The sequence below is a fragment of the Triticum urartu genome, chromosome 2 (genome assembly GCF_003073215.2).
Source record: "Triticum urartu cultivar G1812 chromosome 2, Tu2.1, whole genome shotgun sequence".
NCBI lineage: Eukaryota > Viridiplantae > Streptophyta > Magnoliopsida > Poales > Poaceae > Triticum > Triticum urartu.
The window spans coordinates 415,877,609-415,887,701 of NC_053023.1; positions in this window are offsets into that span (position 1 = coordinate 415,877,609).

Sequence of the window (10,093 nt, forward strand, 5' to 3'; positions counted from 1 at the left end):
TGGCGCAGGCCCGATGGCTTGTGTGGCTTCGACAAGACTATGGCGCGGGGTTGATTCAAGGTGATGTACACACGGAGTTTGGAACCGACGGGGCGCGAGGGTGGACTGATCATCTACCATGGAGTCATGTTGAAGGTGGAGCTGGATTGAGGGGCTATGGTGTAAGGATCCAGAGAATCGAAGCCTATTCAGCTGGGAAAAAGCGAGTGACACGTAATTCAGACTGGAGCCCAGTGGTCTGATGGAGGCGTGAAACTCATCATCGGTCTGTGATGATCGGTGGTACTCTGCAGTGGGGTTGAGTGGTGTGGGTTCGCGACTCTTGAGACTCGACCGGGACAGCGGAGGCTCGACACGGTAATAGCGGCGAGGCGTGCGGTATGCATGGGGCATGGAGACGGGCCAGGGCTCTGGTGGTCATACATGTGGTGAGACAACTGCGAATTTGACTCGGGATGACTATAAGAAATGGTAAAATTCCTTCAAGTTTTAGACAGGCGGTTAAGAAAGGAGCGGTGATGTTGAGTTCAGGTAACTCTTATGTGTGACACCCAATATGTGAGTTGTTCACTTTCATGCAGGTCAGTGATCAATGTGTGATAATGTTGACGGATACTCTGGAAGTTGGGAGCACGGACTAGAGTAAAGAGGAACTTAATTTTGCTCGAGTGTTGACTGTGGTCAGGAAAAGGAGGGACTACAAGTTGCAGGTGGAGTCACATGGAGTCTTTGGAGTAGCAGCGGTACTCATGGGATAAGCTCAAGTCCAATGTACATGGAAGTTTGACACATTGATGAATTCAAGGTGGTGGAGAATATTCGCCAAGGTGGAGTTTGTTAGAGTTGTGTCGAATATTGTGTACAAGGTAGGTTACAGTTGGACTAGGAGTTGTATTGTGTTTACATAGGATGTGGAGTCGTGTCCTAATAGGACACTTGTATCCTAGGCCTCTCATATATAGCGGGGGTAGACACACGATGTAACATATGCCAACATAATAGCACCGGAACGCAGGGGAAGCCGGCGGCATGTGCCGGTGTCCAGGGCGACCGGGTGCGGTATTGTGACGGTGTCATGGGGAGGAGCGCCCGTAGTCAGGCCCCGGAGATGTAGCCATATCGGTGAACCTCGTTAACAAATCTCGGTGTCGTGCTCGTGTGATTGCTTGGTCCTCGGATGATCAACGGTATGCTTCGGATTTATTCTAACACCGCCTCGTCCACAACGCCCGGTTCCTCCGCCGCTCCCGCGTGTTCCACGGGACGCCTCCGGTGCTCGGCTTCCTCAACAAGCAGCCTGAGGCTCCACTCTTCGTCCCCACCTCTGCCGCCTTCGCTGTCCCCTCCTCCGCGATGTCCCACGACTCCTGGTGGGCCTTAGATTGCCGCCACGGCCGCGCCCTCCTACAAAACAGAAACTCCGGGAATCTCCTGGTCTGGCACCTCATGTCCGGCGAGAGGCGTTGCTTGCCGCGAACGCCGCCAGCGCTCGATGACTACGATCTCGGATACGGCTTCAACGCCGCGGTTCTTCGCGCGGCCGGCAACGAGGACTGCGTCGACTGCCGCTCCTGCCCGTTCCTCGTGGCCATGGCGTTCACCCACGGCGACGATGCTGGCCTAACCTCCGCCTGCGTCTACTCGTCCGAGACCGATGTCTGGGGCGACATCATCTCCATCCCCACAGTAGAGGATGTAGAGATGCACCCGACGGCTCTGGTCGGGAACACACTCTACTAGCTGATGTCCGCCAGTTGCATCCTGGCACTTGATATGGACAAGCATAGCTTGCATATAACTGAGGTGCCAAACGATATGTTTTGCTACTATTAAGGCACAATTGTCCTCATGCCGGCAGAGGGTGGAGGCCTTGGCTTTGCAACAGTTGAAGGTTTCAATCTTCTTTTGTTCTCAAGGGTGGCTGCCATTGACGGCACGCTGGTCTGGATGCTTCGCAGGACCATTGATCTGAGAAAGTTTCTTGCTCCGGATGTGGTGCTGAGGCCTAGGAGGTTTCCAGTGGAGGCAATTGCCTTCGCTGAAGATGCCGATGTGATCTTCATTTGCGCCGGCCACTCCGTCTACATGCTTCATCTCAAGTCTATGAAGTTTGATGAGGTGTCCCGGAAAGGATGGTATGGCCCCAGCATTTTTCCATACACTAGTTTCTACACCGTGGTATTACCATATCTTTGATCCTCAAGAAATGATAAAATGTAGTGTTGTATATGAGTAGATGTCTCATTAACTAACTTCTTATCCAAAGATGAACATTTATGATGTGCACTCTTAAAATTCTTGTTTGGCACATCCCGTTGATTCTTCTAATTTCCCAACACAGTCTGCTCATTTCTGTTTTTTACAAGTGATGATACGTGCGTGTGCTATGAAATAACCATCTTAATTACAGGTGAAAATCAAGGTACGCACCGACGTTCTGCCTTAAGGCTAGTCATAGCGGGAGTAACTTAGCTAGTAACATAACGCACTTCAAGAAAATTCTGCTTATGTGGCAAATAATTAATGAGATATGGTAACATAATATGTTACTGTAACATAGCGCTTTTCAAGACAAGATGAGTCTACGAGCTAATAAATGAAGCCATCTATAATACTACTATTATGTTACTTTGCATTATGAAGGTAGTAACTTAGACTAGTGTTATATGCATGACACTAGTCTAAGTTACTCCCCACTATGACCAGCCTAATACTCATCATCATCTCGACCTAGTCACCTAGATTATACCATGTGTTTATATCTTCAGTCATTATGAAGACCTGCATTATTTGTAGTCAACAGATATCTAACGGGGATTCACAAACAAAAAAGCCAATTTTTGTAGTCATTTTTTCCTGCCGTGTCGAAAATGTTAGAATAAATTCGAGGCGCTCCGTCGATCTACCAAGGATCAAACAATCGCACAAGCACGCTACCGAGATTTGTTAACGAGATTCACCGCTATGGCTACATCCCGAGGCATATGACTACGGGCGCTCCTCCCCATGACACCGCTATAATACCGCACCCCGGCCACCCGAGCGCCGACACACGCCGCCGGCTCCCCCGCGTGCCCGTGCTATTATGTTGGTATAGGTTACATCGTGTGTCTACCCCCGATATATATGAGAGGCCTAGGATACAGGTGTCCTATTAGGACACAACTTTTACCCTATCTACACACAGTCCAAAACCAAGTCCAACTGTAACTTACCTTGTACAATAATATTCGACACAATTCTAACATACTCCACCTTGGTGAATATTCTTCACCACCTTGAATTCATCCATGCATTGAACCTCCTTGTACATTGGACTTGAGATACGCCATAAGCACCACCGCTACTCCCAGTCTCCATGTGACTCCACCTGTAACTGTAGTCCCTCCTCGTCTTCTTCACAGTCAACACTCGAGCAAAGTTAAGTTCCTCATTACTCTACTTTGTGCTCCCAACTTTCGAAGAATCCGTTCAACACCATCACACACCGACCACTGTCTGCGTGAAAATGAACAACTCACATATTGGACACCACATATAAGAGTTACCTGAACTCAACGTCACCGCTCATTCTGTACTGCTTGTCCAAACTTTAAGGAATTTCACTGTCGCCCTGTGTCACCCCGAGTCAAATTCACAATTGTCTTACCCTTTTCCCAGATAGTCTCTGACATGTCCCACATCTATAGCACTCCACCTCCTTATGTACTTGTCATCCGCACTTTGCCATGTGCACTGAACACCACAGAATATATGGCCATGTACTCTCTTTGCTTTTGACAATTTCAGACTTTCCGTCACTTTCTTAGATTCCCTATGGTCCATTGTCATCCATCTGACATGTCAAACTCGACAGATCTAGTCACCAACTTGAACCTGGTACTCGTCAACACTGCTTCAGCACCCCTTGCACAATTTGTCTAACCACTAGTGCCTTGGCATGTCGCTGTGTCCCGTGCTTACTGCACGCCTCGCTGCTATCACCGCGTCGAGCCTCTGCTGTCCTGGTCGAGTCTCCCGGGTAGCTAGCCCCTCTGCCTCAAACCGGCCCACTGCAGAGAACCATCGATTATCACCGACCGATGCCGAGTATCACGTCTCCATCAGACCACTGGTACCCAGTCTGAACCACGTGTCTCTCGCCTTCCCACTGAAATAGGCTACGATTCTTTGGATCCTTACACCATAGCCCCTCCATCAACACAGAGTGAAGTCGTCCATCAAACTCCAGCTTCACCTTCAACATGACTCCATGGTAGATGATCAGTCCACCCACATGCCCTGTCAACTTCAAGCTCCATGTATGCATCACCTTGAATCAACCCCGCGCCATAGTCTTGTCAAAGCCGCACAAGCTCTCGGTCATGCGCCGCGTGTTTCCACGCCCCAGAAGTTGGCTGCCACCATCAGCATCATGCTCATATGTCGTTGTCGCTGAAGTCACTGCCATCTTCTGCTTTGACCAACATCCACGTCAGTCCATCAGACAATCCAGTCCGACCCAGCTGAAATTATCCGACTGCAACCATGCTCCACCCTGCATCGTGTTTGCCTCGTACATCCCTGTGCATTGCTTAACGTCCTGTGTATGCATGATCCTTCCACGACGCTCCCGAGGCTCCTTCAAATCTTACATACGCATCGCCATCCTCCTGTACGTGCTCCAAGCTCCTTAGCAAACCTGGCCAAGAGACAAAGAAAACTATCTATGCAATTCTGACCATGATAGCCCCGCCTCTACACAATTTCTTCTGCATGTCCATCAATGCCATTAGCTTCATGTACACAAGCGGATCCTTTTTTTTCAACAAACGAATCTCGTGCCTCGCATCAAGCTTTCCTACGCACCTCACCTAGCCAACTCGTACAACTCCCGTCGAAGACTTTCCGCTCCGGCCACAAGTTCTTGATGGACCACATACCTGTGCATAGGCTGCTCCAGGCATGTGCCTTGCAAACCCAAACGCTTTGAACCCAGTCCTGCTTGAGCCACTAAGTTTTGGCCGGACCTAGCCGATCCCCTAAATATAATGAATATAGTTTACAACCGAATTTAAACACGCTGAATGGTTCCAATGTAGCAAATAGCATTTCATAGAACAACTAGGATCGCTTAGATGTTGCCAATGGTGCTCAACAAGATCTTGTTGCAGCTGAGTATGAACTTGACGGTTCTCGATCTTGCGATGCCCCTCAAGGAATGTCAAGATCCTGTTTGTATCATACTCTGGCTCAACCGGAGTCCCGTTGGTGATGTACCGAAAGTTCTCAGGCATATCTCTCTCGTCTTCAATGATCATGTTATGCAATTCACCATAGAACCTTGGAGTTCCAGTACTCGACAGAGCCACAAACAATTGCAAAGCGCTTCTAAAGCACACCGAAGGCTCTTTCCACATCTTTCCTTGCAGCTTCTTGACATTGGGCAAAGTTAGTGTTTTTGTTACCTTTTGGATGCAGAATTGTTTTAACCAAGGTGGCTCATGATGGATAGATGCCATCTGTAAGGTAGTAACCCATCGAATAGTTGTGCCCGTTGACTGAGTACTCGCAAGCGGGAGCTTCAACTTTTATAAGCCTAGAAAACATAGGTGATCTTGATAGCACATTCAAGTTATTGTGAGAGCCAGACAGACCAAAGAATGAATGTCATATCCAAAGATCCTTCAATGCAAATGCCTCAAGAATGATCGTTGGATTGTTGACATGGCCTTTGTACTGACCCTTCCAACCTGTAGGACAATTCTTCCATCTTCAGTGCATACAGTCAAGTGATCCAAGCATCCCTGGCCATCGTCTTACTTCACTCTCAGTTATCAGCCTTTGGGTGTCTTCCTATGTTGGTGCTCTCAAGTAATCCGGGCCAAATACACCGATCATTGCTTTGGTGAACCTTCGAACAGCCTCCAAGATTGTATCTTCGCCAATGCGTACATAGTCATCAATTGCATCGGCAGAATACCCATATGCCAAGACTCGAACAACCGCAATGCATTTCATCAGAGGGCTTGAACTGATCTCTCCAAATGCATTTCTCCGGAGTTTGAACAGTCATCATATCTCTCAACGGCTTTTGCAATGGCCAGGAAAAGACTTGTGTGCATCCGAAAGCGTCGGCGAAAATACTTCTTTGGATAGGTTGGGTTTGGATCAAAGTAATCTTTCATGATCTTGGCATGGCCCTTGATACGTCTCCAATGTATCTATAATTTTTGATTGCTCCATCCTATATTATCTACTATTTTGGACATTATTGGGCTTTATTATCCACTTTTATATTATTTTTGGGACTAACCTATTAACCGGAGGCCCAGCCCAAAATTGCTGTTTTTTGCCTGTTTTAGGGTTTCGAAGAAAAGGAATATCAAACGGAGTCCAAACGGACTGAAACCTTTGGGAACATGATTTTCTCATCGAATACAACTCAGGAGACTTGGACCCTACGTCAAGACACGTAATAGGAGGCCATGAGGTAGGGGGCGCGCCTACCCCCCCTCAAGCGCGCCCTCCACCCTCGTGGCCCCCCTGTTGCTCCACCGACGTACTTCTTCCTCCTATATATATCCATGTACCCCCAAACGATCAGAGCAGGAGCGAAAACCCTAATTCCACCGCCGTAACTTTCTGTACCCATGAGATCCCATCTTGGGGCCTGTTCCGGAGCTCCGCCGGAGGGGGCATCGATCACGGAGGGCTTCTACATCAACACCATAGCCCCTCCGATGAAGTGTGAGTAGTTTACCTCAGACCTACGGGTCCATAGTTAGTAGCTAGATGGCTTCTTCTCTCTTTTTGGATCTCAATACAATGTTCTCCCCCTCTCTTGTGGAGATCCATTCGATGTAATCTTCTTTTTGCGGTGTGTTTGTTGAGACCGATGAATTGTGGGTTTATGATCAAGTCTATCTACGAATAATATTTGAATCTTCTCTGAATTCTTTTATGTATGATTGGTTATCTTTGCAAGTCTCTTCGAATTATCAGTTTGGTTTGGCCTACTAGATTGATCTTTCTTGCAATGGGAGAAGTGCTTAGCTTTGGGTTCAATCTTGCGGTGTCCTTTCCCGGTGACAATAAGGGCAGCAAGGCACGTATGGTATTGTTGCCATCGAGGATAACAAGATGGGGTTTTCTTCATATTGCATGAGTCTATCCCTCTACATCATGTCATCTTGCTTAAGGCGTTACTCTGTTTTTAACTTAATACTCTAGATGCATGCTGGATAGCGGTCGATGAGTGGAGTAATAGTAGTACATGCAGGTAGGAGTCGGTCTACTTGTCTCGGACGTGATGCCTATATACATGATCATACCTAGATATTCTCATAACTATGCTCAATTCTGTCAATTGCTCAACAGTAATTTGTTCACCCACCGTAGAATACTTATGCTCTCAAGAGAAGCCACTAGTGAAACCTATGGCCCCCGGGTCTATCTTTATCATATCAATCTCCTACTACTTAGTTATTTACTTTGCTATTTACTTTGCCTTTATTTTACTTTGCATCTTTATCATAAAAATACCAAAAATATTATCTTATCATATCTATCAGATCTCACTCTCGTAAGTGGCCCTATAGGGATTGACAACCCCTATTTGCGTTGGTTGCGAGGATTTATTTATTTTGTGCAGGTGCGAGGGACTCGCGCGTAGCCTCCTACTGGATTGACACCTTGGTTCTCAAAAACTGAGGGAAATACTTACGCTACTTTGCTGCATCATCCATTCCTCTTCGGGGAGAACCAACGCAGTGCTAAAAGAGGTAGCAAGAAGGATTTCTGGCGCCGTTGCCGGGGAGGTCTACGCAAAAGTCAACATACCAAGTACCCATCACATACCCTTATCTCCCGCATTACATTATTTGCCATTTGCCTCTCATTTTCCTCTCCCCCACTTCACCCTTGCCGTTTTATTTTCCCTCTCTCTGTCTCTCTATCCTCACTCTATTTGCCTCTTTTTGCCCGCTTGCTTTTTTGTTTGCTTGTGTGTTGGTTTGCTTGCTTGTCGTTATGGCTAGTCCCTTATCTTCTCCTTGACCCCTGAGTTCGAAATCTTTCACTTTAAACAAAGGTTAGGAGAAAACTTAAAAGATGCCTGGTTGAGAATAATGGAATCTCATCGTAATTGTATCTCTGAAATAAATCTGAGAATTTTGCTTCGCAATTTTTATGTTGGATTAAATATGTCTCATAGACAACTCTTGGATTGCGTTGCCAAAGGCAATTTTATTGAAATCGATCCCCATATTGCACTTGAAATTATAGAAGGTATAGTGGGAACACTACCTCAACAAAAGGGGCCTCATCCTACCCAGGAAGAGACACAAGTTTTTGAAAAAAATTGTGAAGTTACTAAAATCTTGCAGAAATCTCTTGAACCTCTTAAGAACATTAGTGGAAATATTCACCGTATGAATATGTTGATTACCTTTTGCAATAAGCGGTTGGATTCGTTAGATCTAAAATTTTCAGAATATGAAGGGAAACGTAAAGAACCTCCCGGATTCAAACTTGATTCCGCTAAAAAGTTGAAAACCAAAGATGGCAATACCTAAATCTATTCTTGCTTGTTATGCCTAGCTAGGGGCGTTAAACGATAGCGCTTGTTGGGAGGCAACCCAATTTTATTTTTTATTACTTGCTTTTTGTTCCTGTTTAGTAATAAATAAATTATCTATCCTCTGTTTTGGTTGTGTTTTTTGTGTTTAACTAATTTTTGTGCCAAGTAGAACCGTTGGGAAGACTTGGGGAAAGTCTTGTTGAACTTGCTGTAAAAAACAGAAACTTTAGCGCTTACGAGAACTGCTGTCATTTTTATTTTGAACGTGATATTTAGTTAATTATTTTTGCAGATGATTAATAGATAAATTCTTCAGGTCCAGCAATTTATTTTAGAATTTTTGGGGTTCCAGATGTTGCGCTAGCTACAGATTACTACAGACTGTTCTGTTTTTGACAGATTCTGTTTTTCGTGTGTTGTTTGCTTATTTTGATGAATCTATGGCTAGTAAAATAGTTTATGAACCATAGAGAAGTTGGAATACAGTAGGTATAACACCCATATAAATAAAGAATGATTTCATTACAGTACCTTGAAGTGGTATTTTGTTTTCTTTCGCTAACGGAGCTCATGAGTTTTTCTACTTTAAATTTTGTGTTGTGAAGTTTTCAAGTTTTGGGTAAAGATTTGATGGATTATGGAACAAGGAGTGGCAAGAGCCTAAGCTTGGGGATGCCCATGGCACCCCCAAGATAATCTAAGGACACCTAAAAGCCAAAGCTTGGGGATGCGGATGCCCATGGCACCCCCAAGATAATCTAAGGACACCTAAAAGCCAAAGCTTGGGGATGCCCCGGAAGGCATCCCCTCTTTCGTCTACTTCTATCGGTAACTTTACTTGGAGCTATATTTTTATTTACCACATGATATGTGTTTTGCTTGGAGCGTCTTGTATGATTTGAGTCTATGCTTATTAGTTTACCACAATCACCCTTGCTGTACACACCTTTTGAGAGAGCCATACATGATTTGGAATTTGGTAGAATACTCTATGTGCTTCGCTTATATCTTTTGAGTTATATAATTTTGCTCTAGTACTTCACTTATATCTTTTAGAGCACGGTGGTGGATTTGTTTTATAGAAACTATTGATCTCTCATGCTTCACTTAGATTATTTTGAGAGTCTTAATAGCATGGTAATTTGCTTAAAATCCTAATATGCTAGGTATTCAAGATTAGTAAAATTTTCTTAAGAGTGTTTTGAATACTAAGAGAAGTTTGATGCTTGATGATTGTTTTGAGATATGGAGGTAATAATATCAAAGTCGTGCTAGTTGAGTAGTTGTTAAATTGAGAAATACTTGTGTTGAGGTTTGCAAGTCCCGTAGCATGCACGTATGGTAAACGTTATGCAACAAATTTGAAACATGAGGTGTTATTTGATTGTCTTCCTTATGAGTGGCGGTCGGGTACGAGCGATGGTTTTTTCCTACCAATCTATCCCCCTAGGAGCATGCGCGTAGTACCGAGGTTTTTGATGACTTGTAGATTTTTGCAGTAATTATGTGAGTTCTTTATGACTAATGTTGAGT